Source organism: Oreochromis niloticus, linkage group LG22 (assembly GCF_001858045.2).
Source record: "Oreochromis niloticus isolate F11D_XX linkage group LG22, O_niloticus_UMD_NMBU, whole genome shotgun sequence".
In the NCBI taxonomy this organism is placed as follows: domain Eukaryota; kingdom Metazoa; phylum Chordata; class Actinopteri; order Cichliformes; family Cichlidae; genus Oreochromis; species Oreochromis niloticus.
This window is the reverse complement of record NC_031985.2, coordinates 22,867,614-22,882,762: the sequence shown is the minus strand read 5'-3', so window position 1 is coordinate 22,882,762 and position 15,149 is coordinate 22,867,614. Positions and strand designations below refer to the sequence as shown.

General features: G+C 41.4%; 1 protein-coding gene and 1 long non-coding RNA gene across 2 annotated transcripts in view; one reads left to right on the top strand and one right to left on the bottom strand.

Annotated features, from left to right (window-relative positions):
* LOC102082428 (uncharacterized) overlaps positions 1-15,149 on the top strand; it is a 95,876-nt gene that overhangs the window by 10,121 nt on the left and 70,606 nt on the right. The gene's annotated exons all lie outside the window — the stretch shown is intronic.
* gabbr2 (gamma-aminobutyric acid (GABA) B receptor, 2) overlaps positions 1-15,149 on the bottom strand; it is a 177,445-nt gene that overhangs the window by 137,091 nt on the left and 25,205 nt on the right. The window lies entirely within an intron of this gene.

The following is a 15,149-nucleotide window of genomic DNA, read 5'->3' as shown; positions in this document are numbered from 1 at the left end:
TTTAGTTTAAATGTAGCAGTTTAGTTAACAAGCCACCAGAAAACTTTTAACTTATACAAATATGTGGCAATGTTTAAAGGTTAGTCAGTCCTTCTGTATCGCAATGTATTGCCAAATGTCAAATAATTTCTGTGTATTAATTCTGTTTTGCTCAACTAATTACAATGCAGGAACTCCAGCAACACTTAGGGGAAGAGGAACAACTTTCTTGACTGACCAACACGTTTCGGCTTGTGGCCTTCATCAGGGTCATAGTAAAACATAACTTAAATAAAAAACAGGAAACATAAAAAAAATTCAAATTAACCAATCACATCTTCATAGATAGACGAGCTGACATATAACAGGTGAAATCAATCAGTAGCGGTTTTTGATACAGGCGACACGGGCGGTTGCCCGGGGCGGCATGGTGGTGGGGGCGGCATCACGGGCATCGGCAAAAAAAAAAAAAAAATGCTCGTACTCATGCTGCCCCGACATCAGCCAGCGCATATTGGGAATGTCATAGGCACCGATCGGTTTTCTATCGCCCATTTGCTGGGAGTAAGGGCGCCCTCCGTTTGCGAGGTGCGCCTGCTGCTTGCGGCACAGGGAGGAGAGGCGGGGGGGCGGGGGATTTTCTGGCTGGCTGGAGCAGCATCTAATAACCAACTCGCAAAATAAAACAAAATAAAAACAAACCAACAAACACGAAAACACCAGACATTATGATACAGACTTATAATTTGCACCGGTGTTTTTTCCAAATTCATTACGCGAAAAGTGCGCGCGAGAGCCCTCGGTGCGCCTGCTCGCTGCTGAAGTCAAAGTAAACTTTATTGTCATCTCCGCTACATACAGTCCACAGAGAGACGAGACGACGAGGCTCCAGTTACAGCAGTGCAAGTAAACAAACAATAAATATAAGAAGAGTAAGAAAATAAATATACACTTTAGGACTAGGGGTAAAGGGATCAATAACAATTTAAAATTTACAGTTTGATGATTTAAAGTCTCACACACAATGCGTGGAAAGGGGAGGGGCCGGCTGCTTCCAAATAGAGCACATTTCATTCATAATGATGTAAATCCAAGCCCATTATGTATTCATGATCTGAATCCTGGGTTGTGTGAAATCCCAGAAATACACCCTAGACAAAGTGAATCTGTGAACTAAGGCATAGGTCTATTAGGTTATGTTGTGGTGATCCTCGAGTTGGGGGATTTGTGTTCATACTGGAGTGCAAAATTAAAACTAATGGAAGATGGACAAGAAAAGTTCAAAACCATCAGGTGCTCAGTTTAGAAAAAACAGAGAAGAAGAGGAGGAGAAACGAGCAAAAGATACAGGTAAGCAGATGTGTCATTGGATAATGGCAGGTCATCCTGAAACAATCAGAATCAGAATCATACTTTATTAATCCCTAAAGAAATAATGTGGATTACAGTTGCTCCAAGAAGAAATGGTAAAAATAGTAACAATAACAGACTAAACTCCAGAAAATACATTATGTTACAGATTTTAATATTAATTAGTCATTGTCAGTTGTTGATTTGTCCTGTTCTCATTGTATGATGAATTATGATGGCTGTTTGGTAGCTGTTTGCATACATACTCACTCTCTCTTCATATGTGTGTGTGTGTGTGCATGTGTGTGTTTCTTTGGCGAAATTCAGTATGGTTCCGACAACAGTTTTATGTTAATGTAATATTAATCCTTAATATGTTTTATGTGTGTGTGTGTGGGGGGGCGCCAGAGGGAGTGTTCGCCCGGGGCGCCAAACAGGCTAGGACCGCCACTGGGTGAAATACATAAGAAGAATATTATGAATATACCAAAAAAAAAAAGTTTATTCATAATATTCTTCTTATGTATTTCATGCATGAGTTATTTTAATGATCTACTCCAGTATTTACTTGGGCGTGACTTAACCAATTGACCAATACCAACCTGTTATATGTCAGCTGGTCTATCTATGAAGATGTGATTGGTTAATTTGAATTTTTTTTTATGTTTCCTGTTTTTTATTTAAGCAAACTTCTACAATGTTTTACTATGACCCTGATGAAGGCCACAAGCCGAAACGTGTTGGTCAGTCAATAAAGTTGTTCCTCTTCCCCTAAGTGTTGCTGGAGTTCCTGCATTCTGAATTGTTTCATCCTCTCCATGCACCTTGGAAGTAGGTGAAGTTGTGCCAGAAATTTTTGCTGTGATTTGCTCAACTAATTAGCCTACTTATCAACTGAACTTATGAACATTAGCACGACAGCCAAAGTTTTGTGGTTAACACTGCTAGACTACACTTTCTAAGAAACTATAGAATATTGTATCTAAAGTACAAGTTACTGTCAAATATGATTTTTTTACTGGACATGAAAACACATGGTGCAAATTAAAACACTTCAGACTACTCCAGCAATTTATTAAAGAAGGGTAAATTAGATTTATCAGCCTGGTAAAAATGCAGGGTTGCAGCCAAATAGTCAGTTTTGGTTAGGAAGGTTCCTAACTGGGTGAAGTGACCTGGAAGTACCTGTGTGGCAGATACGTTAAGAGCTAGTATAATTCTGTTACTGCACAGTATTACCTCCTTAAACTTAGGATACACTGGATCTTATATAAAAGGAAAGCCAATAATACTGTACTTCATGCTGAAGCTAAACACCATCCAACCATCATGAAAATCAAAAAGTCAAAAAGTTCTTCTTCTACCATATTAAATCGATGTGTCTGGTAAGCTTAATGTTCCCTTTTTTTAAGTTACAGTCTAGGCAATGAAGTGACACGTCTTTCATTCATCTTTCATTGACATTTTATATCAGGGTTAAGAAAAAATTAATAGGAAAAAAGACATAGGAAGTCATTATTTTGACTATTCGACCACAGCCCAGATCTTTCTAACTCAACGCCTCCTAGTTCAAGATAACCTTTGTGACACCACCCGGGTTATTCCGGAAAAAGCTGCTCCAGAGCCAGACTGAAATCAGTTCAGGAAGAATAGAGTGGGTAAATGGTTAAATGATGCAAAGAAAAACAGGGGAGTTCAAACAGTTCACGCGCTCTTCTTTTCTGCAGCTTCACCTATCACGATTTTGACACGATGTTTTCATTAATGTCTAACATGTGACCCATAATGGGAATTTACTCGCGATTTAGTTTAGCTTCGGCTCTTCGATGGGCACTTTTAATTATTACACAAGTCATGTTTAAGACTCTGTGTCCAGATGACACTGCCAGTAGTCCTTCCTATTACTTTACTACTGGTTATTTCGCAGCTGCCCGTCGAGCAAGGAAAGATGCAGACATTACTGTTGACATTTAGTCAGGCCTCAAAGGACGGACAATGGCAGATTAGTCATCCTACTCCAAATTACGAGGACCATCTACTGACAACTTTTTAAAGAAGAGTCAACTTTTTGCACGGAAGACAGATGGGAGTCTGGCAAGTGTGGGCATAAGTGTAGTGCAGAGCTGGATTCAAAAAACTGTGAGTGGGTGCATGGAGGCGTGTGTGTGTGTGTGTGTGTGTGTGTGTGTGTGTGTGTGTGTGTGTGTGTGTGTGTGTGTGTGCTCAGTACAATAGAGCAGAACACAGTTCAGGCTGTCCCTCTTTGCAGCCTAAGGATTCTTCTGTCCACGCACATCAATCTTGTTACAGCACAACGCCGCCTCCCAGAAATCCTGGCCTTGTATATTTAAGACCTTTCTTTCATTCTTTAAACTCACTATCTCATTTTCATCATCATTTTCTTATCCTCTCTTCTCTTTTTCTGTCTTACAGTTTCTCACATCTCTAGTCCTGTGCCGGCGCCACCCGCTGCTCTCTCTGTTTCAACTATCACACGCTACCTCTTGTCGGCCCCTTCCCTCCCTCTCTCCTCTCGTCTCCAGGAGGTTTAAAGTTATTAAGGGTCACGGCTGCAAGCGTTGCATCATTAACGCATCTTGTCTGGATGTCAGCGTTGCAGTTTTCTGCTCAGTCCAATTAGTTTTTTAGTTAATCAGCTAACCTTATTTTTTCAAAGGGTGTTTTGAAAGAGCGGACTGGTGTAATATGGAAAGCAAATGTGCTTATCAATCATCAGCATTAGTTAAGAATTGATTAAATAGTCAGTGGCAGGAAAGCACAGAGGACTGCAGATTGGTTGTTGAATGTGATGGATGATGACATCTTGGCGAGAGGGAGAAAATAGAGATGTGAAGCGCAGCATGCAGAACGAGTACTAGGGATTTCTAACTAATCTTAATGCTTTTACCGATTTTTTGCTTTACCAGAATGAATGTTGTTATTAACTCAAAAATTATGATTTTTTTAAGACCAAGTCATTACTGAGCCACTAGCACATACTAGCACACGTGTACTCCCTGTCACCGACACATGCAGACGCACACTCGTGCACACACAAACACCATGAGCCCTGGGCTTCATCAACCAGTGCATATTTAACCAGGCTGGGGGCCATGCCAACAGTGTCCACAAACAATCATCAATCATGAGGAGCTACGCACAAACACTCACACATGCACACGCATACACACAAACCATCCAACCAGGTGGTCGACTATTGTCTCACAATGGCTAATTTCCGGACCAAATAAACACTCCAGTTAAAGACACTGACTGTGAGCGCTTGTCTTTTCTAATGAATCGCTTATTGACTAGCCTCCATTGAGGTGACTGGAAAGCCACTGGAGGCCCGACCCTTTCTCTCGCCCTACAGGGTGACAGTGAAGCAGGAATGTGACAGCCCGAGCACTTGGACAATGCCGTCTGGTTTGAGAAGCTGACGTACAATACTGTGTTTCCATAGCTACCAAGAAAAAGAGAGAGGGTGATGGGAAGAGGAGGGAGAGAAGGGCTTAGACTGCAAAGGAAAATTAATTTATGTACAAGGCCATGTCGCAAAGAAAATTGCATTTTTCCCTTAGATGGGGACAGAGGAAGAAGCAGTTGTTAGCCCAGTGTGTGTGTGTGTGTGTGTGTGTGTGCACCTGTCTACAGCCAGCCAGATGCCATCTCAGTGGATTGTGGGCAGAAGTGTTGCAGGATGTCAGAAGGCTCTTATTACAGAGGCTTTTAAATAAAAGAGGCTGAATGGCTTGAACTAAGCTCCAGCCAATGAAGCAGGACACATACTTTAATGCAAAGTAAAGGGAGAAATTTAAGCAGCGATAGCACGCTCTGGTTACTCCGTACTTTATGTATGTGCGACCGTGTGAAAGCCCTTGCTCATTAACACCAGCAGGCAACAAAAAAAGTGCACAGGGGCGCGCACACTCTGAATACATCACTGTGTCATACACACAAACAGAAAGTGAGAGAAAGATTTTTCCCTTTTTTGTGCCATGACGACTCGTCTGAATTCCATGGCTCTCTAAGTAGGTCATGCAGCGTTTTCAGAGTTCCACTCCTCCCCACGCTGCATCAAAAATGCATAAATCCCTGCACATTCTCCTGCTAGCAGCTTCCCAGGCTGGCTATAGCACATCTTTAGTGATTCTAATCCCATCAAAGGTGGTTCTGCTGGTATGTAAACACAACATGGGATAAAAATGCAATCTCTGGTGGTTACATTCATGATGGCTCCTCATTTTCTGGAGGATGTTTATGAAGTTATAGTGCAGTTATAATCCGTTTAGGGAATATGTGCCGGTGTTGGTCGTGTGAGTGAACTTGTAAGAAATGTGCAGTTTAGCTCAAGTCCAGCTAAAATAAAAGCGAGGGAATTATTTTGGTTCGTATCAACAAAGCTGGGCTGGTTGGCGATTCTATCTCTAAAGACACACTCTACTGCCAGATGAGCTGAATGACTTGAATAGTGAGGTTACAAAGTGAACACTGGTGAGATAAGTGCCGGCATGCCTCCTGACAATAGAGGAGCAATCAAGACATGTTACCTTTGCACAGTGGGGCAATGTTACAAGGACTTTTGTAAAGGCTTTATTACCGTACATCCAAGAATTAAATTAAGGACACAAAATTCTACTCAAAGAATGTAATGTTCTCTTTATAAACGCTCTGAAAGCACATTTCGTTTAGAGATTCACAGCTATGGTTCCTGTCAACCGAGCATTCTCTCTGCCTCACTCCGGGTATTGAGTTCATCCATAGATTAATAATTGAGTAGATCACAATTATAGTCTCCCTCTGTTACATCCCAATCTCTGACCACTGATCCACCCAGGGGACCACAAATGACAGTCATCGCCAGTGACTCTTTGTAACTGCATCACTGCATGTGTGTGTGCATGCGTGTGTATGTGTGTGAATTACTTAAAGGAGAGCAAAGGGCTAATTTTAAATTGCATAAGAAACCACATAGAGGACAGCTTTTAATGCAAGACTGAAAAAATAAACGAGATAAAGCTAATCAATTCATCCAGTTTATTTATAATAACTGTACTTCTGTTTATAGTGAGTCTTGCAGTTTAAGTCGTTTTGTTTTGACAAAAGAGACAAAAAGAAAATCTCTGAGACATTTGCAATGTCTCCTTCTGAATCCTTGGCAAGCTGCTGCATAACAGGGAAATTTATCAGACGTTATGGTCGTGTCAGTGCGCAAGTTAAAGTCAGCCGGAAAGATGGCAGAGAGGATGGCCTTTAACACTGTGGTATTTCACGTCACCGTGTGCCCAGGTGATACGTGTCTGTCAGCTGCTCAGAAGCTCTGCCTCAGGAAATATAGGCCCTAGGGGACCTGTGTGGGGGAACTGTGGGCAGACCCACAAGACCCACAGTGGGCAGCCCACTGTGGGCCCGAGGACCGAGATCAAATGTAGGGCACATCTGGGCCCTGCATATATTATAAAATGATACAATTGCTTCACAGCCCTAACTGCTACGTGGCTTTTAGACTCTCGGAGAAAGAAAGAAGTGTGTTATTCGTTATAAGGTGGAGAAAAGCTCCCAATGACCTTACTGTGCACTTAATCTACTCGGAGGTACGTGTACGGTAGGCTGCATTCTTTCTCAGCAGTATATGAGGTAATTAATATGTACCAAGGCGTGTTTGTTTTTGGATAAAAGTCAAGAATTACTTTTCTTAGTACTAGTAGTAACACTCAAACTGACAAATTCCTTTATAGAGGCAGGAGTTATTTTATAAAATAATGCGACTTCTATCTGCAGCGTGAAATTTTAAACTTTTAGACCAAATTCATTCTAATCCTACGTACAGTTGTCTCCAAAACTCTTGAGACACGACCCGTTTCTTTTTATTGTGCCTCCAAGCAGTCAGACTTTTAATTTTTTCCGTGATTTTTTATCAATAGTTGCTGAAGGTCTTTCAAGGTTTTTCTCTGGATGCTGCTTTTTGATTTCAGTCCAGTTCTTGATTGTTTTCAGAGGAATGTTTAATTGCTGTTGGTGGTCTTTGTTAAGCCACTAGCCTATGAATCATTCACATATAGAAGATGCACCTAACTCAAGGGATGAACCAATGTTCAGTCTACACATAACAGTCAACTTAGCAAAGAACCATTTTAAATTGTATCTTTAGGCACTTTGTTACTACACAAAAAAATAGAATTTGTTCCAATTTCTTTAGCTGTATCTGTAAATTTGCCAAAGATGGCACAGTTTGACAGGCATATAATAGTATTTTTACAGCATTAAAGTTATTCCATAAGAGCTATTAGCCGAAAACCTGGCATGTCTCAGGATGGGTCGCAAGATGTTCTTAAAAATGAGAGGAAACTAAGTAAGTAGAAGACAAAAGAAGCCTAGAAAATACTATCTACACTATCTGAAAGGTAAGAAATAGGAAAAAATCCGGCAAAGCCCAGGAAAGAACATCTAATGTGCACCATAATGCTCTCACTGGAAGGATGGCTGTCAAGAAACCAAGAAGTAAAACAGGGAGAAAAGGCTGAGATATGTCAAATTACACAAAGACTGGATTGAAAATCAGCAGCAACAGGTCTGATGGAGTGATGAATCCTAATTTCAAATATTTGGTTCAATTCTGCTGCTGCAGCTGTTACAGAATAGGTACAACAGTGAGTGTCTACAGCCATCTGTAAAACACAGTGGAGGCTCTGTCATAGTTTGGGGCTGCATGTCAGCCAGTGTTGTTGACCATCTTTTTAAAATTGATAAAATTCTGAATGCAGAAAAGTGCCTTCAGATTTTAATCCACCATGAAATACCATCTGCAAAGAGTCTGATTGCAACGACTTCTATTTTTCATCAAGACAATGGTTCCAAACACATCAGCAGTGCAGTAAAAGCACACCAGGATAGAAAAACACACAGTGGACCACTATTAGTCATGGATCGGCCTCCCCAGAGTCTGGACCTCAACATTACTGAAGCAGTGTGTGATCACCTTGATGGAGATGAGTATAAAAGACAGCCAACATCCACAGAAGAGCTTTGAATGGCCTTCAAGAACCCTGGTGAACTATTCCTGAAGACTACTTAAAGAAATTACAGAAACACTTTTCTAAGAGAGTTCAAGCTGTGTTAAATAATAAAGGTAGTCATACCAAACATATATATATATAAAAACTTGCCTTATATGCTGTATTTCCAAGTAACTTTGCACATGTTTCAATAAATCACTGCACATGTTTTCCCATCACTGAGAGCCAGGTTTTCCACAGTACTGTTTCTAGCGGGGGTGCAGTTTGAGACAGTGCAGGAGAACTATTTCTCTTCTTATCAGAACCTTTTTTTGCCTGACCTATTAGATCCAAACTAAGTAAATGTTAGAAAGTGCAATCTATGCACACAGTATTCTGTTGTAGTCCTGAAACGATGTATTTTTTAAACTCCAGTTGAAAATCAGAAATCTGCCACAGCACAAACAATCACTGTCTTCCTGCCAAAGGTGGAAATAAAAGTAAAGAGAATATTTTTGGTAAAGTAGAAAACTACAGGTATCCTCTGGGGATTCGTATCTGTCAGAATATCAAAATTTAATATTAATAAAGTGCACAAATGCTGTCAATAAGAATACACTGTAAGAGGCTAGGCTTAAAGACAGGCTTAGGGCCAGCATCGAACGCCACCTAATAAATAAATCAAATAGTGCTAGGCACCTTCAGTTTCTGTGCCAACAAAAGTCAGCAAGACTGCATATAGGAGAGACAGAGATGTGTGTGCATAGGAGGGGAATGAGGCAAGAGGGAAACATATTTCATATTTCAGTATTGTCCCTAGTGTGTCACTGATGGACAGTCAACACACACTGACACCAACAATGTCACACTGGCCACATGCTCTCATAAAATTATGCTTTTAACTCCTAAAATATATGTGTAATATGCACCTATTTAGTATTGAATTTACTAGATTTGTCTACATATCATCTTAACAAACAAAGGAATCAAAGTCCTTTTGCATGTGCTGACATCTTGACCTCTGACCTCTCTGTGAATGAGAAAATTAAAATTAGAAAAATCAATAAGGAATCCGTTCCTTCCTCTGCATTCTTGGCCTTGCCTTCAATAAAGAAAGAGAAGATACATGATCCTGGATTTCGACATACGAATCTCTGCAGTGAAACGTACACGCCACACCTTAAGTGACTTATTCTTAACATATTCTCCAGGAAGTGTCGCTCTGGATTGAACAGCCATCAGTTTATTTATTCAGCCTGAAACACTAAGTCTGTTTAGTAAGGTGGGGTTATATGTTGTGTTTTTTCTGTAGCTATATATGAATATCAGATCTACATCATTTTTTTCACACCTAAAATTTGTGACTGCACGGTTGTTTCTGTATCACTGACAGCAATGCGGCAATCTGAATCACTCAACAAACTGCAGATGCAGGTTGTGTTGTTCGACATGTGGGAACAGGACATTAATAACTCACAGGAGCGTCACCAGAACATATTCCAGTCAATCAGAATGAAAGCACTTTTCAAATTTCGGCAGACGCTATGAAACAGAAAGCTTTTACTCAACAACGGGTACAAAGTCGAGCCGTGTAAAACCGGCGTACAGGCTCACGCTCGGCTCTTGCGTCAGATAATGAAAGAAGGAACTGATGCAACTTGAGAAAAACTTCACAGCTAAAGGAAAGGGACTGATGAAATGTGTAGATATTGTGCACGGCAAACAATACATGTGTCAGCATAACAATACCTCAGCTTGTGTTTCATATAAAAGAACAAAAAAGTCACATGTTTTCATGTCTTTGAAGAATAATGACAACCTTTATAGTCACAGCTAACAGCATGAGGAGGTAGTGGTCAGTAAAGCAAGCACAAAACATGCTGTTTCAAACACACTGGTTTTTTTTCATGCACTTCGTTTTTGGCTGATTTTTTAAAGCTTTTTAAGCATTTTTTAATCAGCTTTTTTAAATACTTTTTAATGTTGGAAAGATCTTAAAGTACCAGAAAAATCTCTGAATCGCCGCTGTACTTCAGTGAGTCGCAAAACATGCTCAGAGTGTTATCATCCAGGTCTATATAACTCATTGCAAGCATGCAATTTAATCAACAATCCAAATCAGAGCTACACTAATTGTTTTAACTGAAGACTTTTGTTTGCATTTAAGTCCAACGTTTCAGCACATTACCTTGCAGAGCATCACTCTCTAAAAGCAGCCTTAGACTGCTCTTACAATATGCCCCTGCACGCCTGACCACAGTGAAGGCAAATCAAAACTTATTTACATCTCAGGAAAAAGCCAGGGAGATATAATCTAATTCAGAGGGTGTTTTGGCCTGAAGGCAGAGGGTTAGGAGTCTCCTCTGGTTTGAATCTCCCAAACTTTTACAGCAAAGGCAGCTCAGCTTAATGAGTGTTGTTGAGCTCTGGTAAGCATGGGCTACCAGGCAGTTACAGAACACTCCTTCTCTTCTTCACCTCCTCTCTTGACTCCACAATGCCCAGTGGCTTTTTTTTTTTTTTTTGGTTTCGCAGTGAACCAACAGCCCCTCACATGAAACCTGTCATACCAAGACAAAGAAGCAACACTGAAATAACGACACCTCAAGGGCTTGAACACAGTGCTCTGCTGCCCCTTTGTGCTTGCCACCTTTTACTCTTTGCATTTCAGTTTGTGTACACACGTGCACCTCACGCTGTTTGCGCAAGTGAGAAAATCCGAAAATCCTCAACAGCAACTGCCCCGGGGGTTCACTCCTAATTGCCCCCGCCACAAGTAAGGAGAGGAGAGGCAATCGTGTCAAAGTGACAGAATAAAAGACAAACACAAAGCAGACAAGCGCCACTGCAGGCAGCAGGGTTCTTATACTTCCATTTAATCCTCAGACGGCTTCAGAGCTACTATTTAAAGACGTGTTTAAAAGCCTCAACCATCTGTAATGGGCCTAAGTGGCATGCGATATAAATAGGAGATGTATGGAGCAGATAACCAAGAATAACCATTAAGGGGCAAAAATAATGACAAAAAACTGAGGTTTTAAAAACAGGAAAAAGATAAGAGTGGACACAACATTACATAAAAATGTTTACTGTCTTGTTTGCGGCTTATCTGCCCATCATGTGTGCATGTGTGTGTGTGTGTGTGTGTGTGTGTGTGTGTGTGTTCCCCTCGTCGACAAGCAGTAATGAATAAAATAACAGTGGAGGAAGATGAACTGCTTCCTCTGTGAACTCATCAGGCAGACATTGGCATGCACCGCTGGGTCCAAGATGGCTGCATCTCTGCACCCCTCCTTGTGAATACTGTTTGCTACAGATGGCAGTACGAAAGCACACTGCAGGTGAGATTATGGTAGAATACGTTATGGAGCACGTGAGATGTTCCTACGAATATGCGGCATGGGTGAATTGGAGACGTACTGTTATATCATTCCTAACAGACCGTAGCATAGAAAAAAAAATCTGTGCTGCTCCAAAAAAAAAACTAGAGAAAAGAAAAAGAGAAACAGGTTCACTTCTTCAAAGTGTAGAATTGTTTTCTTTCAGTGGCTCTTCTGACTTGCTGAAGAAAACATTCATGTTCTGCTTGCTGATCCGATCAAACTCAGAAGTGAAAGCTGCATTTAAATATGCAGTCGTGCCTTAAAGCGCCATGAAAGTCGAACACAACGACACAAAAGAATCTGTGGCCGTTCCAGAAAGTTTTTCTCACAAAGCTTCACTGGAAATACCTGCCATTCAGCTATGATGATAAATGTGGACTCCTGTGATGGAGGAAAAGGAGTGCAACTCTGGAGGTTCTTCTTTCATGTGTTTGATGTGTCTCCAGGAGGATGGCAATGCCCCCAGGGGAGCAGGCCAGGCCAGAAGGCCTTTGATGAGGTCCCTCCACTGGCTTGTGATCGGATAAAACTGCTCGCCTCTCATTTTCACCCACTCGTGATGCTATAGCTCTGATAGTGTAATGGAGTTGCTGAATATTGTAGGGGTTGTGTGCTATTGTACTGAAGATTGAGCTTAGCTACTGTGTTGGAGAAAAATGTGTATTGTTGAAATTCAGAGCTATATGCTCAGACTAGCAGCTTTTTTTTAAAAAAGCTCTGTAACTGTAATTGAATAGTGTAACTATATACCTCCCTTTTGTATCACGTAATGATGCTTTTTCCATCTTGAGGTTTCTTTACTAGAAAAAGCTTTAACAGAAGTACTGTGACGACATTCCATTGACAGTGGAGACTCCAAATTCTCATAGACAATCTCCAGAGTTTTGCTGTGAAGGAGGCAAATGGCTGATACACACACAAACACACAGAGAGAGAGAGAATCTTTCTTTTTTTAAAAATGTGCTCTATGTCAGAAAAACAGCGTGAGGGTGGGATGGAGGACAGAATTAAACAAAGAAAAAAAATGTCAGAATGAAGACGGTAGAGTTCAGGAATGACAAACAAAGAGTGTGCGAGAAACAAAAGGTGCAAATAGTGGAAGGAAGCGTGACAGGAAGAGAACATGAAGAGAGAACGAGAAAACGAGCAAGGGAGGAGGCAGAAAAGTTCCATCGCTGTTGCGATAATGTGGGTGGAAGGCAGCGCGTGGGCAGAAACATGGGAGAGAAGAATACAGAGGGAACTGGCTCATGACTCTGTCTTTCTCTGACTCTCATCCGCTCATCCACAGAGATGCAGAAGAAGCACGAGGCTGCTCGAACTAGCCAGTGGTAAGATAATGATGGCCGCAGTCACTGGGGTGGAGAGGTGGTGGGGGTGGAGGGGAAACAAGGGGAAACTGTGCCGCTGATTGTGTGAACGTGCATGTGAGTCGGTTGTTTTTCACAGAACAAAGAGTCATGTCAGTCACAAAGGAACAATCCCACCCCTCACTTACGGCCCGTTTCATCATTGGTGGAAGTGATGAGATACTTAACACGTTGACACATAGACACACATGAGCTCATTCACTTTCTGCACGCACATACAAGCACATGCACCCGACCCATCTGATGTTTCTGGATGTCTCCACCGGTCGCCGAGGAGAAAGGGTTTTTTCTTTTTACTCACATCCTGCTCGGTCAGCCTGCAGCACGTTGCCATGGCAACAGAGAACCTGTTGAAGGGGTTAACTGCATTGCTGGCGTTTAGGAGAAAGGGTTTTGTGTGACGGCATTTGCAGAACCCATGTGTTTGTGCCTTTGTTAAGCGCGCGTGTGTGTTGCGTGACGTGGCGTGCACTGACGTGTTTTGGGTTCTTTTCTCGTCTGCGCGTTCTCCTGCGTGTGAGAAAACAGAGGCTGACAGCAATGATAGAAAGAACGTGAGTAACAATGAATGAGCCCCCTCCACAAAAAAAAAAAAAATTCACTGGATGCTGCCGTCTCCATGGTTGCAGAAGTTCAAAATATTTTAAGTGAACCAACTCATCACAAAACTGTACACGGGTGTTTGTCACACAGGCGCCGCCTGAGCTTGTTGCCGATAACCAGAAATGTTTTAAATGCTCAGAGGCACTGGCAATTAGAGCCATGACTGTTATCACTGCAGCCCACTCCCGCACATATGTACGCACAGAGATCGATAATCTGACTTTGTGCACATGAAGCTGCCCACTCACTGTAACAATCGCTATCTGTAGACTTTAATCTGTGATGTCATTCCTTTGGAAAATATAATCACCTATTGTGAGTCAGCCAAAGGCCCGTTTGCATTTCCAAAAACTGTTTGGACAGAGAACTGCCTTCTCAGAACTTGAGAATCGGATACGTGGCCATTATGTCTAAGAATAAATGCAGATAAGGACGTTAATTTTACACAATTTCCTCTGTCAGTCAGAACTGTTTCTCTGCCTTGTCCACACAGTAAACTTGTCCCCACGCTCGAACAGTAACCTCAGTAACTGTACTGCAATATTCTGGCCATTAAGCTCCTTAAACTCCATGCATTAGCCAGACATGAGGGAGAGATCATAAGCAAATTTCCCTCTAAAGACACAAAAAAGGGTAAATTAATCTGCACTGTACTATAGATGAAAAAAAGCATTATTATACCTACATCAACACCTTGAACTCATGTTATTCATGCACAATCTGCAGGTTTGGAGATCCTCTGTCGTGGGCACATTTTTTCATGCTCCCCGTACACCAACTTAAAACAAATGCTCATTTGAAACTCTATCCCTTCCCTTGACTTGTTGACAAGTAGATTCAAAAACAGTATGTTCATTTTGCCCTTCAAACATAAATCCTACCTACAACAAAAGAAAGCTGTAGCTTACAAGACATTATGGGACTCGTGATGCCTGAGGTTGCTCTTTTTTTATGCTGGACGAAGTGACTGAAAATGCTTATTCTGTTGTTTGTTGCAGTGAAGTAATGTTAGTCACACACAGAGAAGTTTACCAGTCCCCAGGGTTAAAACATTCTTTATGGCCAAATGATGATGCAGGTTCAAAGTGCTGATGCTCTAGCTTCTCTCACATGCATATACTTCAATGCTATGTTAATGTAATCCTGTTCATTATACATACAAGCGCCTTAAATAGAACACATGCAACACTTTTTGGCATTAATATTTCCAAGTGTAATTCTGTGCTCTATGGTGTCACCAGGTCTGGTCTCAGAGAAGAGCGAAGTCAGCCTAAGGCACTTACTGCACAGTATATCTGATCCAACTATGCATGCAGAGTGGGGATGCTGCAAGTGACTGTCTAATACAGTTGTTAGCATACAGAGATGATGAGCTTGGAAAGGGACCAATAATGTGTGTCTGGAAACACGGACCATTATTTCCAGGCTGCATATACACAGTGGCAACCAATGACGTAATATCACTGCAT